The 21,971-nt window shown below is 39.6% G+C and overlaps 1 protein-coding gene and 1 pseudogene across 2 annotated transcripts in view; one reads left to right on the top strand and one right to left on the bottom strand.

Annotated features, from left to right (window-relative positions):
* Nucleotides 1–21,431, top strand: part of LOC309687729 (protein broad-minded-like) — a 112,375-nt gene extending 90,944 nt beyond the window's left edge. Inside the window, exons 22-23 of the mRNA XM_082502896.1 lie at nucleotides 20,188–20,264; nucleotides 20,475–21,431. The gene's annotated coding sequence lies outside the window, so the exon portion shown is untranslated. The remainder of the gene's footprint in view (nucleotides 1–20,187; nucleotides 20,265–20,474) is intronic.
* LOC309687732 (polypeptide N-acetylgalactosaminyltransferase 17-like) overlaps nucleotides 1–21,971 on the bottom strand; it is a 106,711-nt pseudogene that overhangs the window by 9,010 nt on the left and 75,730 nt on the right. Inside the window, exons 19-22 of the transcript in view lie at nucleotides 18,631–18,789; nucleotides 14,931–15,105; nucleotides 1,300–1,497; nucleotides 683–800 (exon numbers count right to left, since the gene is read on the bottom strand). The product of the transcript in view is annotated as a polypeptide N-acetylgalactosaminyltransferase 17-like (transcript). The remainder of the gene's footprint in view (nucleotides 1–682; nucleotides 801–1,299; nucleotides 1,498–14,930; nucleotides 15,106–18,630; nucleotides 18,790–21,971) is intronic.

The raw sequence follows: 21,971 nt of genomic DNA, 5'->3' as shown, positions 1-21,971 counted from the left end.
TGAAATGTAGAAATGTTGTTGTCGCAGGGCAACTCTGGATATGTGTCCCACTGCTTTGTAGTAAAAGAGGAACAGAAAGAAATGTGGTTCTTGAGATGTGACATTGTGGGCTAGATTCATGTCTTTGCTAATACTTCATCTCCAGCAGTTGTAATATATTTATAGGTGCGTTGAAGCTGAATTTTAGCTGTTTTATTGCATCTGTACACGTTTACTTATCTAGACTTAATTTTGGGGGGAATCTTGATATTTTTGATGACAAGATATAAGAACTTTCCATTTCAGATTCAAGTTATGACCAAGTCAACTCAAAGACAAGGCAACCGTTTTTGTCTTTCTAAAAATATTTGATTGTTTAGCTTGCTGGATAAAAGCCAACACACTCGGGTTGTGAAAATGTTTGACGTTATTTTTTCAGGAAAAATCTAATAACCTTGCAGAAAAACAAAAGACTCTCCAATCTCTCAAAATGTACAGAAACAAACTCCAACCTTCCTGCTCTGCTCTACGTGACCTATTTATCTCCATTGCCCTGCTGTGAGCTGCTCACACAGGACTGGTCCTCCAGGACTCTTAATGGGGCCTCATCAGTGGTGCCACGCTACGGTGGCCACTGCTCCACTTAAAACCTACAGGGGTAAAGAGGGAGCAGGAACAAGAGGAAACTGGGTGACACACAAACCCTGATGCCTAGTTCGATGTTCTCCCCTCCGTAGACGTCCATGCCTGAGTCGAGTAGACCGAGTTCTCCAAAGTAGTCCCGATTGGCCACAAAGGAGCATCCAATCATGGCAGGCGTCCTGCAGCCAGGAAAACACACTATCATGTGACACTGAGCGTTTGCAAACACCAGAATGTGTTTTTTTGTGGCTTTATCTGATGTTTATTTTGGAGTACTTTTCTACAACCCAAATCTCCACTATGCAAAGTTTCACACTTTATATTTCAGCCTATTATGTGGAGGGTAAATCTAAACATTTTTGTGCATACTCATGCAATTTATTCTTATTTTTAATTAAAGAATGGAAGGAAATCCAATTTAACACAAATATATGGGTGATAATCAGATAATTAAAATCCTATTTTCACCACTCTCTAATTTAGGCTGTAATTTTTTTATTGCTTTAATGAAGTCTGGTTTCCCATCAGGAGCTTTTTTTCTTGTTTTCCCCTAATCTTCCCCAAAACTAAAAAAAGAACTTGGTGGCAGTTTTATTGAAAATCTTAAAGAAGTGGAAAAAAATACATCTCAGAAGTGTGAGATCTGTGTTCACGTTTAAATGGGAGAAGCTGGCATACCTTATTGGTGCAGACATGTCTCCCTCCTCCCACCACTCTTTGGGTGGATTAATGTACATGCACCACAGTTCCCAGTTGTAGCCATGGCCAGAGTTCTCATAGCGCTCCACCTCAAAGGTATCGTGCTTGATGTTGTCGATTGACGGCAAGATAATCCTCTTGTGGTTTTCTTTTATTCTAGCTAGAACTGGTTCTGACCTGAAAAAAGTGCAAACACACACACACTCACACATTTAGTTGACTTTACTTTGTGCAGAAACAAAGTTTATAACATCTTTTAAGAGCACCACTTTTTTCATCCACTTCAGTCAAATAGAAAGTTCCTTGTGTCGTCCCAGTTTTATCACTAATTCTGTTTGATTCAGCCGAGTTGAGCTCTGCAGGGGGCAGTGAGAGAACTGCACGGTATACCTTAAGTTATGCACTGAGCTCGAAAATGAGATCCACAAAAAGACATCAACAGGATGTGGCAGTTGTCTTAGCGGGGTTAATAAGGTCCCTCATTGCATGCTAATTTCTTGACAGTATTTAGCCTTTGATTCAGTTCACCACCAAGCGCTCAGCTTTTTTGAATTAGTACAAAACCTTCATTTTTTATGGTTACTAAAAATTTACTTTTACGACAAGTTCTCCAAGAGGGGTCCTGTTTTGGTGTGTGTTTTATGTGTGCTTGTGATGTTTTTTTTTAAATAAAATCCGTTCAACCTGATCCCACAGCCTCAAGTGTCTCATTTTAAAACTTCTCAGGCGTGAAATAGCTTGGCTCTTCCTTTTATGCAGCTTCAGCTATCCTTTGTCTTCTCTTTCCATGGTTTCTTTGCACTTTGTAGCACTCTTTTAACACTGATACCCAAAGCTCTATTATTGTCATTGTTGTTATCATGAATAAGTAGAGAGATACTCCCATACGGTTTATGACAAAATTTAATCCGAAGTGATTGATGGCCCTAATCATGACCTTTTGACCTCGCCCCTCCCCCCCGGAAGCGAGTAATGACCGTGACGAATTGCATCCGGAGAAGGGGGGGGCGGGAACCCCCCGACATCCGGAGAAGGGGGGGCGAACCCCGGAAGCGCGCCATCTGTCGCTAAGCGTGTCGAATTGCATCCTGAGAAGGGAGGGGGGGTAAACCTCCGGAAGCGCGCCATCTGTTGTTGGGAAAAAAAAAGAAAAAAGTTTTTAGAGGGAGGAGAATAAAAGCAGAGAGGAGGAGTTCACAATTTCTAAGCCTCAGACACACAAGATGGATTTCATTCTGCAGCCCAGCAGCTCTCCTGTGTCCGATGAGATCTGCTCTCCCAAAGAAGAAGGCTTTGAATATGCCATATTCAAATACAGCATATTTACTAAGGAAGGCCTCGATCCGGACCTTATGACACTTCCGGAAATACTCCGGAATTGTCTAGTCATTTTCAGACCTGATGCGTCATGTTCCATATACATGAGGGGAGGGGTTTGGTTCCTGAAGCACAGCGGTGATGCAGCAGCTGATTTTGTGCTGTATAGAGAGACAGAGCGGCAGCTAGTTTTCCGCAAACTCATAGTCTGAATTCTGTTTCAATATTATGACGATTTTCTCTGTATTTCTTAATGGGAATAAAGAGTGACTTCCTGTAGAGATTTCAATAGTATTTTATTTTCCTATAATACAGACGCAGTAAAAAAAACCTTTAAGATGATCTGCCTAGCAACAAATTGCATTTTTAGGCTACACCATAGCTTGTGATGAAAAGAAGAACTTTCTATCCGCTTGTAACCTACAGGCTGCCTACCCCGTATGTGTAAAAATGAATAAATATCCCTTAGTGAATACTTTTCTTTGAATACTACTTTTCCTTTTGAGAATCCCTTTTACAAGGGACTGAAAAAACAAACCATAATTGCCGTGACAGGCGATCTTGTTTCACACACACACACACACACACACACACACACACACACACACACACACACACACACACACACACACACACACCGCGGGTCAAGGAGGAGTGAGATATCAGATATCAGTTTTTTCTCAATGCTTATAACCTATAACGCGCCCCCCAAAACAATATTATTATTATTAAAACATCTATAAGGTAGGTTTTGCGCAGCCTGCTCCTTGTCAGACCAAAGTTTTTTTCTTCATTACTTTTAGCTACTTTTACACTGGGTTTTCTCAATAGACAGAAAATGAAAATGAGGAGTCAACAGCCGATATTATCATTGCTTGTAACCCGGTAAATAATTTCGTACATCTCCCCATAAAATAAGCCTTAGTGGAAAAAAGCTCATATTCGAATAAGTTTATTCCCCTCTGTGGGAAAGAGTTTTTTTCTCAGAGTCAACCATGAGGCGAGTTTTGTCAACAGCAATTGTCCATTTGGTAAAACAAATATCCGCCTCTAAGTCGTATTTTACCGTTGCAGAATGTGGAAAACAGACAGCCCTCACAGGAGGCACCCAGGGGCCCACCTCACACACCATAGTTAAAATATTTAAATTTCAACTAAATTTGTAGTAATGATCGGATTTCCTCACTTATCTACACCACACTCCTTGATTTCTTATCGTTTCTTATCGTTCCTCTGTCCCTTAATAGAAACTATCCTCCCTTTCAGTTGTCTTTTGCACTTCCATATCGCAAAGCAGTTACTGTAGGTTATTTTCTGCTTATGCATTAATGTAATTAATTAACTTATTTATCCTTAAGTACGGTAATGACTTGAGTTCTAATGCTTTTTGTCTCTTGAGTTAGCCGTCAATGTGGGATTTTTTTACCCTTTTGTTCAGTTAAAGCTGCCTTTCATTCTTCAACGCAGCTTAAACTCTAATAGGTAAGCTTTCTTGTAATTTCTTAGTTCTGCAGGCTTCTTGAAAGACATCCGAGACTCTTCTTTGGATGCTGGATGCCTTTTGTTTTGTTTTCTGTCAAGATGATCCCACACTGCTTCGATTATCTTGAGGTTCGAACCCTGGAGAGATCAATCCATGACTGATGCGTTGTTTCATCCAGGCATACTTTGACTACAATGGCAGTATGTTTGCGATCATTGTCGTACTGAAAGTTGCTGCCAATCAGACATTACTTGGTATTACATGGTCGATCAAAATCTGGTGGAACTTTTCTACATTCATAATTTGATTAATTTGGATAAGAGCTCCAACAACACTGGCTGAAATCCAGCCTCAAAGCACGGTAGAGTATCCACGCTGTGTTAAAGACGGCTATAGACATTCACTGTTGTATCTCTCTTCGGACCTCTTCCATGCATATTTCAAATTTGGATTCATTACTCCATAAGACATATTACAGCTGATTTCTTTTTCCAGTCAATTTCTTGTGTAATTTGGCACACCTCAGCCTTATTTTTCTCTGTTCTCCTTCCTTAAGAATGGCTTATTAACAGCCACCCTTCCAACTCAGATAACTTTTGATGAAATGTTTACAGCACTTGAGTTACTCGCCACGGCCATCCTAAATGCTAAGAACACTAAACTTTAATTCTAAATTACGTTAACCAGAAAAAACAAGCCAAAGTCGAGATGTTGCTGAGCTGACCTGTGCTATGCTATGCCTTCTAAAGCACGTATAATGTAAACAGAACTGGTCTTTGCACAGAAGCCTGTGGAGCTTCATAATTAACCTCAGTGTGTGAAGAGCACTCTCCATTTAATAATAGCTGTAATAAAATGTTATGGCCGACGGTGTTAAACGCTGCACTTGGGTCTAGCAGGGAAGATTTCAACTTTTCAATACGAATGAAGGCTGAAAACTGATTAGATTAATGTCTGATGATCTTTTCTGTGCTTCTTCAAGTTTGTAACACCAAACATATTAAAGGATGATGTAAGGCTCACAGGAAGAGTTTAATTAGACACACATTTACTATTTTCTTTATACTCTTTCTTTCTTGACATGTTTAATATGATTACTATCAGAGGAGAAAATGACCCTTGTGTAGTTTAAAAAAGTTTTATTTAATCAAACTGTAATGTTGTTGAACTCTGACGGACGTGTCTTTTAATCTTGTCAACAAATCCTTAATCATCTAAATCTGCCATTTATCATCTAGTAAAATGTTCCCTCTGCTTCTGCTGCACATCTCCCCGGACACTCTCCGCTTCACCTGTCCTGTGCAGGTGGTCCAACCCCTGCCTGCCTCCTTAAACTGGGGTGTTTAAATCTCTTTACCTCTGTTGTGAACTTCACACAAAGTTTGTGGTAACAAAATCAAACTGACGAGGATCTCGTTTGAAAAACACACACTCACGAGACAAAATAAAAACAGACTGCTCAAAGCAAAAGCAGAGCCCTCACAGCTGGTAGTACAAAACACAGCGACAACATGCGTATTAGATACCCTCAGTGCCAGAAGCATAAATATGAAAAAATGTGATCACCAAGAGTATCCTAACAACGGCGTTGAGGTGGGTGTTACAGTAAAAAAAAAAGTAGCCAAATTTTCATCTGAAAATGTTGAATTTTAGTAAAAACAATGCTCTGTAGTTTGATACTGTCGTTACAGACTAAGCAGATGTTTAAAGCCTTCGGACGCTCATTTGAAACGCACTCATTCTCCTTATCAGCTGGAAACATTAAAGCCGTAAAATGACTTTTTCAAACGGATAAAAACTATTGAACAACAGCAATGTTGAGCCTGTTCCAAAATTTGGATGTACATGTGTTGAAGGTGTGGGTCTTGTTGAATTATTAAACATACATTCTTTAATTTTTCGAGCCACAAAAACAACAACTTTTAATTTTCTTCTGCTTGAGTATCGGCCTCGGGTAGCTCTACTTATCATTGCTCAGTCAGTTGTCTGTTTGTGCTACTTTTTTAAGGAGCAGCGTATTATTGGTAAGGGTGACTTTATGTGTTTAGCTACTTAAGTGGAAGTACTGTGGATAGTTTTACCTTACATACATAGATCTACCAATACAGCTTCTGAGGTAACTGTTTACAAAATGTTATAATCTATTCAAAGGTTCTTTGCAATTTTACATTGATAAACATTATCCTTAACACATTTGGCCCACATAAAGTACTATGGCCATCACACTGTCATTTAGAATTGTTTAAATAACTCCTGTCTTAAGTCCTTCCATCAAAAAAACAAAAAAACAAAAAAAAAAACATGGTTCACTTTTACATCACAAAATGTTAGAAATATAAGTCGTTCATAACAAACTGAAAGGTTGGGAGTTTAAAAATCCAAACCGATGGAAGAATCAGAATCAGAATACTTTATTGATCCCTGGGGGAAATTATTTTTTGTTACAGTGCTCCATTATAAACCAACATTAAGACAAGACAGACAATACACTAACTAAGAATAGTACAATATATACATATATATACATACATACATACATACATACATAAGTCACTCATAAATAAATAGCTGGAAAAGAAACATGTGTAGCTGTAGCAGCAAACAGTGTGTTAAGTGGATGCGTTGTACAGGGAGATGGCCACAGGCAGGAAAGATTTCCTGTGTCGTTCAGTGGTGCTTTTCGGTAATCTCAGTCTCTCACTGAACGTGCTCCTGTGACTGACCAGCATGTCATGGAGTGGGTGGGAGGTGTTATCCAACATTGTCTTTATCTTGGACAGCATCCGCCTCTCCGACACCACCTTGAGGGTGTCCAGCTCCATCCCCACAACATTGCTGGCCTTACGGATCAGTTTATCGAGTCTGTTGGCATCTGCGACCCTCAGCCTGCTCCCCCAGCATGCAACAGCATAGAGGATCGCACTGGCCACAACAGACTCATAGAAAACTCATAGAAAATAGGAAGCAGAAGTAGAAGACTATAACGTCTCAGAGCACACGGTGTCTATTATTGTGTAGACATGTATAAATAAGAGCTTAATAAAGATGCTTAATTTCTTAAGAAATAAACAGGTGGAGTGATCTTTATCAAAAGTGGATGTTGCATCTGTGGCTAAACCACTGTACCCAAAAAAACTTTAAAAATCTACTGTGTGTGAGGCTGTGTAAGTAAAGCTTGCCCTTCACACCCGCGTGTAATAAACCATTTGTTGGGGGGTTGTGGATTTGGCACCTCAGCATTGTGAAAGTGGGGAAACATGTTTCTGGCTGTGCATAAGATTTCTGCTTACAAATTAGAATCTCAGTTCTAAATGAAATTCAGATGTTTTTTTAAGTATGGCTAATGTATTATTTGACTTCTAAGACACACACACACACACACACACACACACACACACACACACACACAAGAACAACACAGAGAAGAAGAAGAGGGGGTCGTTTTACTACGCATCATAAAAACGCAATCATTCATAACATGGACAGTGAGAAGTAAAACTCGTCGTCTTACCACATGTTATATTCTGTAAACTTAAAATAATCCGCAGAAATTAGAGTTTAGTGTTTTAATTCATCTATTAAAAAACACGAGTCAACATTACTGAAGTGACGCTTTAACGATGCGTCTTATCATCGTGTTTATGATGATAAAACATGTTCTCTCGTTAGTAGATGTCTGCGCTGTCACTTGTCACGAAAATGTTCAGAGCCAGGGTTCCTCTTTAATTACCATTGATCGTTAATAGGGTCACAAAAGATTTGTCGCATTATCCCCATAAACAAAATGCTTTTATAGAAATCATTGTGATACAAATATTTAGATTCTTGATTCACAATGTGCACGAACTCAAAATCTTTAGAGGTTCATATTTACTGATACTGTCGTGACCTTCCTTCTGTGATTGGATTTTCACTTATTGTCGGCTTTACAGTCACATAAAATTCATTCCAATTTTTTGCCTTTGCTTCAATTAAGGTGTTTCTTTAAATCTACAGCAGCTCCCTTTTCAAAAGGTTTACTGACATAGTAAGGAAGTAGCTAGGGAACTCGGTAAGTATGAGCAACAACAGCTTAGGGACTGTTTCTACAATAAAGAGGAATTCATCATCATCTGCAGTTCATCAAAAAAAAAAAACAATTCAGCAGATCCTCAAAGTATGGATACAATCTGTTTTCAGCTGTAGAGGTACGCTTCACGTACTTATCAACATGCAGTTTAGAGGCTTGCATTAGAGTGCTTTGGTACTTGGACCTCTTTTATTTAGCACGGTTATACCGTTGTGTATTTAGCTATATAAATATGCTCAAGAGTCTATCGTATGTTTGTCATGCAATTAAAAATTCAAAAATATAATTTTTAAATCAGTAACTTTGCAAATTTAGCGCGGACCCTCACCCCTCCCTCCGGCTCCCACGGCCCCGCTGTCACCGTAAGACTCATACTCTTCCCCCCACGTATGCTGCTATTGATCGTTGTCAGTTGTCAGTAAACCTTTTGAAAAGGGAGCTGCTGTAGATTTAAAGAAACACCTTAATTGAAGCAAAGGCAAAAAATTGGAATGAATTTTATGTGACTGTAAAGCCGACAATAAGTGAAAATCCAAAAAACGCCTCCAATCCTAATGATCTCCCCCCCCCCCCCTCTCCCTCTCTCTCTCTGTGTGTGTGTGTGTGTGTGTGTGTGTGTGTGTGTGTGTGTGTGTCCTCACAGAAGGAAGGTCACGACAGGAGCTTTTTTCAATCAGTTTTTACAAGAAGTGTAGCTCATACAATGGTATAAATGTATTATTTGCGATACTTTATAAATATGAACCTCTAAAGATTTTGAGTTCGTGCACATTGTGAATCAAGAATCTAAATATTTGTATCACAATGATTTCTATAAAAGCATTTTGTTTATGGGGATAATGCGACAAATCTTTTGTGACCCTATTAACGATCAATGGTAATTAAAGAGGAACCCTGGCTCTGAACATTTTCGTGACAAGTGACAGCGCAGACATCTACTAACGAGAGAACATGTTTTATCATCATAAACACGATGATAAGACGCATCGTTAAAGCGTCACTTCAGTAATGTTGACTCGTGTTTTTTAATAGATGAATTAAAACACTAAACTCTAATTTCTGCGGATTATTTTAAGTTTACAGAATATAACATGTGGTAAGACGACGAGTTTTACTTCTCACTGTCCATGTTATGAATGATTGCGTTTTTATGATGCGTAGTAAAACGACCCCCTCTTCTTCTTCTCTGTGTTGTTCTTGTGTGTGTGTGTGTGTGTGTGTGTGTGTGTGTGTGTGTGTGTGTCTTAGAAGTCAAATAATACATTAGCCATACTTAAAAAAACATCTGAATTTCATTTAGAACTGAGATTCTAATTTGTAAGCAGAAATCTTATGCACAGCCAGAAACATGTTTCCCCACTTTCACAATGCTGAGGTGCCAAATCCACAACCCCCCAACAAATGGTTTATTACACGCGGGTGTGAAGGGCAAGCTTTACTTACACAGCCTCACACACAGTAGATTTTTAAAGTTTTTTTGGGTACAGTGGTTTAGCCACAGATGCAACATCCACTTTTGATAAAGATCACTCCACCTGTTTATTTCTTAAGAAATTAAGCATCTTTATTAAGCTCTTATTTATACATGTCTACACAATAATAGACACCGTGTGCTCTGAGACGTTATAGTCTTCTACTTCTGCTTCCTATTTTCTATGAGTTTTCTATGAGTCTGTTGTGGCCAGTGCGATCCTCTATGCTGTTGCATGCTGGGGGAGCAGGCTGAGGGTCGCAGATGCCAACAGACTCGATAAACTAATCCGTAAGGCCAGCAATGTTGTGGGGATGGAGCTGGACACCCTCAAGGTGGTGTCGGAGAGGCGGATGCTGTCCAAGATAAAGACAATGTTGGATAACACCTCCCACCCACTCCATGACATGCTGGTCAGTCACAGGAGCACGTTCAGTGAGAGACTGAGATTACCGAAAAGCACCACTGAACGACACAGGAAATCTTTCCTGCCTGTGGCCATCTCCCTGTACAACGCATCCACTTAACACACTGTTTGCTGCTACAGCTACACATGTTTCTTTTCCAGCTATTTATTTATGAGTGACTTATGTATGTATGTATGTATGTATGTATATATATGTATATATTGTACTATTCTTAGTTAGTGTATTGTCTGTCTTGTCTTAATGTTGGTTTATAATGGAGCACTGTAACAAAAAATAATTTCCCCCAGGGATCAATAAAGTATTCTGATTCTGATTCTTCCATCGGTTTGGATTTTTAAACTCCCAACCTTTCAGTTTGTTATGAACGACTTATATTTCTAACATTTTGTGATGTAAAAGTGAACCATGTTTTTTTTTTTTTTTTTTTTTTTTTGATGGAAGGACTTAAGACAGGAGTTATTTAAACAATTCTAAATGACAGTGTGATGGCCATAGTACTTTATGTGGGCCAAATGTGTTAAGGATAATGTTTATCAATGTAAAATTGCAAAGAACCTTTGAATAGATTATAACATTTTGTAAACAGTTACCTCAGAAGCTGTATTGGTAGATCTATGTATGTAAGGTAAAACTATCCACAGTACTTCCACTTAAGTAGCTAAACACATAAAGTCACCCTTACCAATAATACGCTGCTCCTTAAAAAAGTAGCACAAACAGACAACTGACTGAGCAATGATAAGTAGAGCTACCCGAGGCCGATACTCAAGCAGAAGAAAATTAAAAGTTGTTGTTTTTGTGGCTCGAAAAATTAAAGAATGTATGTTTAATAATTCAACAAGACCCACACCTTCAACACATGTACATCCAAATTTTGGAACAGGCTCAACATTGCTGTTGTTCAATAGTTTTTATCCGTTTGAAAAAGTCATTTTACGGCTTTAATGTTTCCAGCTGATAAGGAGAATGAGTGCGTTTCAAATGAGCGTCCGAAGGCTTTAAACATCTGCTTAGTCTGTAACGACAGTATCAAACTACAGAGCATTGTTTTTACTAAAATTCAACATTTTCAGATGAAAATTTGGCTACTTTTTTTTTTTACTGTAACACCCACCTCAACGCCGTTGTTAGGATACTCTTGGTGATCACATTTTTTCATATTTATGCTTCTGGCACTGAGGGTATCTAATACGCATGTTGTCGCTGTGTTTTGTACTACCAGCTGTGAGGGCTCTGCTTTTGCTTTGAGCAGTCTGTTTTTATTTTGTCTCGTGAGTGTGTGTTTTTCAAACGAGATCCTCGTCAGTTTGATTTTGTTACCACAAACTTTGTGTGAAGTTCACAACAGAGGTAAAGAGATTTAAACACCCCAGTTTAAGGAGGCAGGCAGGGGTTGGACCACCTGCACAGGACAGGTGAAGCGGAGAGTGTCCGGGGAGATGTGCAGCAGAAGCAGAGGGAACATTTTACTAGATGATAAATGGCAGATTTAGATGATTAAGGATTTGTTGACAAGATTAAAAGACACGTCCGTCAGAGTTCAACAACATTACAGTTTGATTAAATAAAACTTTTTTAAACTACACAAGGGTCATTTTCTCCTCTGATAGTAATCATATTAAACATGTCAAGAAAGAAAGAGTATAAAGAAAATAGTAAATGTGTGTCTAATTAAACTCTTCCTGTGAGCCTTACATCATCCTTTAATATGTTTGGTGTTACAAACTTGAAGAAGCACAGAAAAGATCATCAGACATTAATCTAATCAGTTTTCAGCCTTCATTCGTATTGAAAAGTTGAAATCTTCCCTGCTAGACCCAAGTGCAGCGTTTAACACCGTCGGCCATAACATTTTATTACAGCTATTATTAAATGGAGAGTGCTCTTCACACACTGAGGTTAATTATGAAGCTCCACAGGCTTCTGTGCAAAGACCAGTTCTGTTTACATTATACGTGCTTTAGAAGGCATAGCATAGCACAGGTCAGCTCAGCAACATCTCGACTTTGGCTTGTTTTTTCTGGTTAACGTAATTTAGAATTAAAGTTTAGTGTTCTTAGCATTTAGGATGGCCGTGGCGAGTAACTCAAGTGCTGTAAACATTTCATCAAAAGTTATCTGAGTTGGAAGGGTGGCTGTTAATAAGCCATTCTTAAGGAAGGAGAACAGAGAAAAATAAGGCTGAGGTGTGCCAAATTACACAAGAAATTGACTGGAAAAAGAAATCAGCTGTAATATGTCTTATGGAGTAATGAATCCAAATTTGAAATATGCATGGAAGAGGTCCGAAGAGAGATACAACAGTGAATGTCTATAGCCGTCTTTAACACAGCGTGGATACTCTACCGTGCTTTGAGGCTGGATTTCAGCCAGTGTTGTTGGAGCTCTTATCCAAATTAATCAAATTATGAATGTAGAAAAGTTCCACCAGATTTTGATCGACCATGTAATACCAAGTAATGTCTGATTGGCAGCAACTTTCAGTACGACAATGATCGCAAACATACTGCCATTGTAGTCAAAGTATGCCTGGATGAAACAACGCATCAGTCATGGATTGATCTCTCCAGGGTTCGAACCTCAAGATAATCGAAGCAGTGTGGGATCATCTTGACAGAAAACAAAACAAAAGGCATCCAGCATCCAAAGAAGAGTCTCGGATGTCTTTCAAGAAGCCTGCAGAACTAAGAAATTACAAGAAAGCTTACCTATTAGAGTTTAAGCTGCGTTGAAGAATGAAAGGCAGCTTTAACTGAACAAAAGGGTAAAAAAATCCCACATTGACGGCTAACTCAAGAGACAAAAAGCATTAGAACTCAAGTCATTACCGTACTTAAGGATAAATAAGTTAATTAATTACATTAATGCATAAGCAGAAAATAACCTACAGTAACTGCTTTGCGATATGGAAGTGCAAAAGACAACTGAAAGGGAGGATAGTTTCTATTAAGGGACAGAGGAACGATAAGAAACGATAAGAAATCAAGGAGTGTGGTGTAGATAAGTGAGGAAATCCGATCATTACTACAAATTTAGTTGAAATTTAAATATTTTAACTATGGTGTGTGAGGTGGGCCCCTGGGTGCCTCCTGTGAGGGCTGTCTGTTTTCCACATTCTGCAACGGTAAAATACGACTTAGAGGCGGATATTTGTTTTACCAAATGGACAATTGCTGTTGACAAAACTCGCCTCATGGTTGACTCTGAGAAAAAAACTCTTTCCCACAGAGGGGAATAAACTTATTCGAATATGAGCTTTTTTCCACTAAGGCTTATTTTATGGGGAGATGTACGAAATTATTTACCGGGTTACAAGCAATGATAATATCGGCTGTTGACTCCTCATTTTCATTTTCTGTCTATTGAGAAAACCCAGTGTAAAAGTAGCTAAAAGTAATGAAGAAAAAAACTTTGGTCTGACAAGGAGCAGGCTGCGCAAAACCTACCTTATAGATGTTTTAATAATAATAATATTGTTTTGGGGGGCGCGTTATAGGTTATAAGCATTGAGAAAAAACTGATATCTGATATCTCACTCCTCCTTGACCCGCGGTGTGTGTGTGTGTGTGTGTGTGTGTGTGTGTGTGTGTGTGTGTGTGTGTGTGTGTGTGTGTGTGTGTGTGTGTGAAACAAGATCGCCTGTCACGGCAATTATGGTTTGTTTTTTCAGTCCCTTGTAAAAGGGATTCTCAAAAGGAAAAGTAGTATTCAAAGAAAAGTATTCACTAAGGGATATTTATTCATTTTTACACATACGGGGTAGGCAGCCTGTAGGTTACAAGCGGATAGAAAGTTCTTCTTTTCATCACAAGCTATGGTGTAGCCTAAAAATGCAATTTGTTGCTAGGCAGATCATCTTAAAGGTTTTTTTTACTGCGTCTGTATTATAGGAAAATAAAATACTATTGAAATCTCTACAGGAAGTCACTCTTTATTCCCATTAAGAAATACAGAGAAAATCGTCATAATATTGAAACAGAATTCAGACTATGAGTTTGCGGAAAACTAGCTGCCGCTCTGTCTCTCTATACAGCACAAAATCAGCTGCTGCATCACCGCTGTGCTTCAGGAACCAAACCCCTCCCCTCATGTATATGGAACATGACGCATCAGGTCTGAAAATGACTAGACAATTCCGGAGTATTTCCGGAAGTGTCATAAGGTCCGGATCGAGGCCTTCCTTAGTAAATATGCTGTAATTGAATATGGCATATTCAAAGCCTTCTTCTTTGGGAGAGCAGATCTCATCGGACACAGGAGAGCTGCTGGGCTGCAGAATGAAATCCATCTTGTGTGTCTGAGGCTTAGAAATTGTGAACTCCTCCTCTCTGCTTTTATTCTCCTCCCTCTAAAAACTTTTTTCTTTTTTTTTCCCAACAACAGATGGCGCGCTTCCGGAGGTTTACCCCCCCTCCCTTCTCAGGATGCAATTCGACACGCTTAGCGACAGATGGCGCGCTTCCGGGGTTCGCCCCCCCTTCTCCGGATGTCGGGGGGTTCCCGCCCCCCCCCCCTTCTCCGGATGCAATTCGTCACGGTCATTACTCGCTTCCGGGGGGGAGGGGGGAGGTCAAAAGGTCATGATTAGGGCCATCAATCACTTTGGATTAAATTTTGTCATAAACCGTATGGGAGTATCTCTCTATAAGTTATTCCAATGTTCATACATTTGGCAAAGATATGTTTTTTTCCAGATTTAATTTTGAGTACATGTCATTTTTGTTTTTGAATGCTGTGTTTCACTTTAATTTACACTAAAATAAGCCTTTTTCCAAATACCAAAAATTCACTCCTGACTGTTAATAACACCGTGCTTCCCGCTAGATGATAGGACCCACTCACCATGATGGGGTGAACTCCACATGGGCATCAAAAAATCCTGTCACCTCAGCAGTGGCTACCTTCCAACCCTCGATCCTGGCCCTGATCAATCCCTCTCTCTTTTGGTTCCTTACAATCTTCACCAGGCCGGGATAGCGTTTGTTCACATACTCCTCCAGTGGACCTTTCAGTTGCTCTACAGTTCAGAAAATGAAGATAACACATCAAACAAAACAAGTCAGAAATGCTTATAAAGACTGATCTTTAGTTGATCTTTGAATCTGCAGTTTAGCTTATAATCTGCACATCTATCCTTGAACAGTCTGCCAGCTGGAGTTTTCCAGTATTTGATCTGATGTCAGGACTAATAAAGCCTGAAAAGAATATATCACCATTGCAGCTAAGTTGGCGAGTTTAAGAAGAATCCCTACATGCTAAAGAAAGTGCTTGTATTTTTTTCTTAGCTTCTCTAACATCAGATCCATTGCAGCCCTCTTTACTGAAGAAAGGAGGAAAAAAAGAAAAATGCTGTTCCAGAGTCCCCTCTGGCAGCAACAATCAAAGCCTGACACATTATGCCTAGCTTGCATAATTATTTTCATGCAATCACAATAATTGGAATTCATGTCGATAAATATGAAAGGACAGCAGAGTGAGCTTAAGCAACCATTCCCAGTATGACAACTCTTTTGTCTCACTTCTCTCACTGGCAGCCTGCACTCCTTTATAAACCTCACATCAAGCCTTAGTATTGGTTGTGTGAAACAACATGATAAGAACACAAAGGGCAACCCACTAAGCACTAAATGGTAAATGGCCTGCATTTGTATAGCGCTTTTCTAGTCCCTAAGGACCCCAAAGCGCTTCACACTACATAATAAGTATTTGGTCAATAACAAAAATACAACTCAATACTTTGTAACATAACCTTTGTTGGCAATAACAGAGGTCAAACGTTTACTATAGGTCTTTACCAGGTTTGCACACACAGTAGCTGGTATTTTGGCCCATTCCTCCATGCAGATCTTCTCGAGAGCAGTGATGTTTTGGGGCTGTCGCCGAGCAACACGGACTTTCAACTCCCGCCACAGATTTTCTATGGGGTTGAGGTCTGGAGACTGGCTAGGCCACTCCAGGACTTTCAAATGCTTCTTACGGAGCCACTCCTTTGTTGCCCGGGTGGTGTGTTTTGGATCATTGTCATGTTGGAAGACCCAGCCTCGTTTCATCTTCAAAGTTCTCACTGATGGAAGGAGGTTTTGGCTCAAAATCTCACGATACATGGCCCCATTCATTCTGTCCTTAACACGGATCAGTCGTCCTGTCCCCTTGGCAGAAAAACAGCCCCATAGCATGATGTTTCCACCCCCATGCTTCACAGTAGGTATGGTGTTCTTGGGATGCAACTCAGTATTCTTCTTCCTCCAAACACAACGAGTTGAGTTTATACCAAAAAGTTCTACTTTGGTTTCATCTGACCACATGACATTCTCCCAATCCTCTGCTGTATCATCCATGTGCTCTCTGGCAAACTTCAGACGGGCCTGGACATGCACTGGCTTCAGCAGCGGAACACGTCTGGCACTGCGGGATTTGATTCCCTGCCGTTGTAGTGTGTTACTGATGGTGACCTTTGTTACTTTGGTCCCAGCTCTCTGCAGGTCATTCACCAGGTCCCCCCGTGTGGTTCTGGGATCTTTGCTCACCGTTCTCATGATCATTTTGACCCCACGGGATGAGATCTTGCGTGGAGCCCCAGATCGAGGGAGATTATCAGTGGTCTTGTATGTCTTCCATTTTCTGATGATTGCTCCCACAGTTGATTTTTGCACACCAAGCAAATACTTATTTTCCACCCTGATTTACGAATAAATTCTTTACAAATCCAACCATGTGAATTCATGGATTTTTTTTTCACATTCTGTCTCTCACAGTTGAAGTGTACCTCTGGTGCAAATTACTGACCTCTGTCATCATTTTAGGTGGAGGAACTTGCACAATCGGTGGTTGACTAAATACTTTTTTGCCCCACTGTACCTATGAAAATATACTCACTGTATATATATATATAATCAAAGCATTTCTTTAGCAAAGTGCACATACTAGCCCTTTTTAAGTTCATTGACATATGTGCACTCAAACAGGCCCAATGAGATTGAGGGTTATACCCCAATTATTTGTGTTAGGTTTGTAAGCTTTTCCAAATGAATACAGAAAATCAGCAAAACCACCATAAAGAAAGCTTATTTAAATAAAGCTGATATTGGGAGAACAAAGCCCAAGGGGTGGAAAATGAGTAAAAAACCTGTGAAGCAGAGAATAACATGAGGGACTGTTGCAGAGCGCATGAGTGAAACAAGCTCACAGATGAGCTGACAAAGATTGGCAGAAATCACTTTAGAGCAGCCGGGTAATAAGGAACAGGTGAACATAGAGTGGAGCAGATAATTACGAGCAAAAACCCAAACAAATACTTTCAGACAATCCTAAAGCTCTTATTTAGTTGCATAGAGCCATGTGTGAACATTTTGTCTTTACATTTTGCTTCCAAGGAACCGAACTGTCTTTTAATTCTGTAATTTATTTCACGTTCTTCAGGCTTTCTGAAGCTCCTTCAAATTTTTCTTTGGACATCATTTTATTATAATTTTCAGTGCAGTCCTTTATTTGTTTGTTCCTATGAATCATTCACACATAATAAAGGCACCTAACTCAAGGGACAAATTCGTTACTGGCACATTACCAGCAGCTTGTCACAAATACACAATTTGTTTCCTGCACAAAAAATGACAACGATAACACACCAGCAAGGTGATTACCAAAGAGCTATTAGCCAAAAACTTGACATATGTCAAGAAACTAAACAAGTAGAGGACAAAAGAACTGGCAGCTTAAATAAAAACATCTACAGCAGACGAACAGAATTTGAAAGTTGTGTCCTTAAGAAATAACACAAAACTGACACACAACCTGAGAGATGCATCTGGCATCTTATGTTTGCAAGTTTCAGTAAACTGCTGCATCTATTTCCCATTTTCCTAGCAAAATACAAAGACATGATGGCTTATTAGCTCATCCTATCCTAAATAACCACTAATGTATGCCAACTATTGTCACTGCTACACTATCAAAAGCTGAAAACAAACATAAAAAACATACAAATTCATCACCACAACAACACAGTTGATAAATAAAGAAATACAGAAGCACACATGCAAATAGAGAGATGACATAAAAGTTCTCACTCAGCTCCCTGCGGTGCTGTTTTAAGCTCCAACTCACTCTAAACAACACCAACGGGGGTCTACTGCTTCCTGAGCATCAACGACCGCGCCACCTTTTTAAGATAAGATAAGATAAGATAAGATAAGATAAGATAACCTTTATTAGTCCCACACGTGGGAAATTTGTTTTGTCACAGCAGGAAGAGGACAGTGCAAAGGTTATTCACTAGTTTCAGTTTTATAATAATATAAAACTTAATTATATAATTATATTCAGGTTACATGACACTTATTGTATAAGATAATTATTTCTGGGATGCTGAATGACAATTTGATGTGTATTTTGTTGCTTTCAGTAGAAATCCTGCTGATGACTCAGTGGATTTTAGATGGAAATTCTGTGTTTCACTCACTATAAACCATCTTCTAATCAGAGGGCGAAAAAGCCACTCTTCTTATTTGGTATTAGCTGAAGAAAATATTTAATCTATACTGACCGTCATCGCTGTTGTCGTCCACCAGGATGACCTCCTTGAGCAAGTGTGTGATTGACAGCTGAGTGGACTGAGCGCAGGATCACCGACAGAGCCTCGTTGACGAAGATGAAGATGAGGGAGATTTGGGGAAGGTCTCTTGAGTAGCTGACCTTTCTACATCTGTAGAAAGACACGACACAACACCTGTAAACTACTTGCATTAAGTAATACGAGGTGCCAGTGGAGCACTAGAGTGATGGTTTGGGAAAAGTAGTCTACAAAGTTATACAATTAAAAAGACAATCATGATTTTGTATTGATGAGCCCATTTACCATGATTTCTAACATTTCTGATCAATTGAATGTTGTATTAAATAACAAGGAATATGCCTTTCTTTTTAAAAAATGAGGACATTTCTCAGTGAACCTTAATTTTTGAGTGCTCGCATATTTAATTTTGAATTTGTAAAAAAGACTAAACTACCTCCATAGAGCTGCTGACGTCTTGTTCAATGGGGCTGAAAGGCAGAGCAAGTGCTGCTTCCTGTTCAACTATAATCACAAGGATTTATTTTCCACATTGGCCTTTTAACTGCATGTGCTGTTTCAGATAGAAACCCTATTTTAAACTTGTTTTGTTTAAACAGCTCTAATGAAGCGGAAAGCGGCAGGGTGAGGCTTTGGCTCTAAGTTTAGCACATGTGGGAAAGGAAGGGGCTTCTTTTATTGTCTCCTTTTCACGTCTTTTTTTCTTTTATCGATTATCTTATTTCCTCTGTGAAATAATAGCTAATTAGAAGTTATTCTATAACAAATCCAGTGTTTTCAATTCACGAGGTTGGAGAACACTTTTTTAGGGTTTTTGGCAGGAAACCATTAGAAAACAGAAGGCAACATTAACAAGATTAACCACGAAGAACTGGGACATTTGTCACCTTTTTTCTCCTTCTGATACAATATTGCAAAAGTCTTGAGGCATCCTCATTTCGTTATATTCTGCTGGGAAAATGGGAAATAGGCAGAGCAATTCACTGAAACGTGCAAACATAAATGGAAATACAGTACATAAGGCAAAAATGTACTTGAAAGTCAATATTTGGTATGGCCACCTTTACTATCGAACATAGCCTGGACTCTCTCTTTCCGGAACACACTGCTTTAATAAATGTTGAGGTCTGGGCTCTGGGGAGGCCAATCCATGACTGATCTAGGTATACGTTTACTGCATTCACCGTGTGTTTGGGATCATTGTCGTAATGAATAAAAATATGCCTTTTCCAACTAGATGCTTTTCAGCTGGGACTGCATGATTAATGAAAATCTTAATATCTGGTTCATATTTCCATCAGCTTTCTCAAGATTCCCAACACCACTGGCAGAGCCTTCATCGTGTTTTACAGATGGATGTAAACACCCTCTGTTGGAGTCATATCAACAATTATTTGAACCAAAAATGTCAAATATGAATTCATAATGCTGTAAGACCTGTTGCCACTGATATAGTCCAGTTCTCGTGTAATTTACCATACCTCAGCCTTTTCTCCCTGTTTCTCTTCACTAAAAATGGCTTCCTGACAGCCTTCCACTGAGACCGTTTCTGATGAGGCTTCAGCAAACAGCAGATGGATCCATTAAAGGGCCAGTGCATCTCTCAGGTACTTCAAGTCTTTGCTTTTCTTTATATTTTTCTACATCTTAAGGACATGATTTCCAGATACAGTTCATCTGCTGTACAGAGTTATTTAGTCCTGCTACTTTTCCGGTTTCCTCAATTTTTTTAAGGACTCACAGCACGCCAGATTTTTGGGAACCACCTAGTTGGTTCAAAATGTTATTTTTACCTATCAGATTTTGTTATCTTTTAGATTCTTAAAGTGCTATGCTGTGGTGTGCTGGGGGAGCAGCACAGCAAAGAAGGACTCATCCAGGCTGGAAAAACTGATCAGGAAGGCTAGCTCTGTGGTCGGCATGAAGCTGGACACCCTGGTGACAGTGGCAGAGAAAAGGACACTAAAGAAACTGATGGACATTATGGACAATGCCAGGCATCCTCTGCACACGGCCATTAACAACCAGAAGAGTCTGTTCAGTGACAGGTTGCTTCTCCCCAAGACAAGAACTAACAGACTTAAAAACTCCTTTGTCCCACACGCCATCAGACTGTTTAACTCCTCTCTGGAGGGGAGAGGGAGGGGAAACAGGAGGACAAAGGAGGGGGGAACAACTAAGCTGTAGTGCCTCTTCACCTCACTGTGCAATACCTTTTGTGCAATACTTTTGTAAATAGTCAACAGTGCAATAGACCTCAATACTCGATACTTTGGGAGCCATAAACATCATTAGACCAGTGCACATATTGGTAAATGGACTGGTTCTTATATAGCGCTTTTCTACTCTTCTGAGCACTCAAAGCGCTTTACACAACTTGTGCATTCACCCATTCACACCCATTCGCACAAGCACATTGTTCTAGGTGCTTTCTAAGTAACATTCACACACATTCATACTCCGATGGATGCATCGGAGAGCAATTTGGGGTTAATATCTTGCCCAAGGATATTTGGCATGCAGACTGGGGGAAGCCAGGAATCGAACCACCAATCTTCCGATCAGCAGATGACCTGCTCTACCGCCTGAGCTACAGCCACCCCCTTATTGTCTCTATTGTGCTCTGTCTTGGTTGTTGAGTTGACTAATGTGGAAATAAAATTTATCCAGCAGTAAACCTGAGTTTGCGGTGAGGGAAGCATCTTGTACAGTACAGCACTTTCCAGCAGGAACTTCGATAGAATGTAAAATAAAACATTTTGTGTATTTTAAAATGACATTCAGTGTGTTTTTGTTGTTGCTGCACTAATCAACCACTTACTACTAACTGCAATGGTAGTTTATTGGATTGGAAAGTGTGGCGATGCTCGCCACCTGGTCTCCCTTCTTGCTTGTTGGTGTGGGCAGGTCTCATTTGTAGGTGCTGAAGAGCTGCTGTGGCTCATTTCCATCAGTGGCACTGGCAATACCTGGGCTCATTCTGTCAGTGAGGTAGTTGAAAAACCCCAGTTGGGTAAAGCGTTTGGGGGTTTTTGTTAACAGACATGCTTATCTATTTAGTTGGTGTTATTTTTTTCAGCTAAATTTTTTAGTGCAATTAGCACTTTCAGCATCAATCCATAGCAATGTGTTGTATTTTTCACATTGTCTGTGTGTAAAATACATATGTAAGCATAGATTACACAAAGGATCCTGCACGCCAAGCTGGATACAAATAGAAATCCCTGGAAACAATTCTTTCTGCGCTTAAGAGCAGCTTCCTATTGCAACGCTGGAGGATTTGTCACCATTACTGGATACGCTGCAGAAGCACA

Source organism: Aulonocara stuartgranti, assembly GCF_965226115.1.
Source record: "Aulonocara stuartgranti genome assembly, chromosome: 14".
Classification (NCBI taxonomy): Eukaryota; Metazoa; Chordata; class Actinopteri; order Cichliformes; family Cichlidae; genus Aulonocara; species Aulonocara stuartgranti.
Note: the sequence above shows the minus strand (reverse complement) of the source record. Positions and strands in the feature narration are given on the sequence as shown.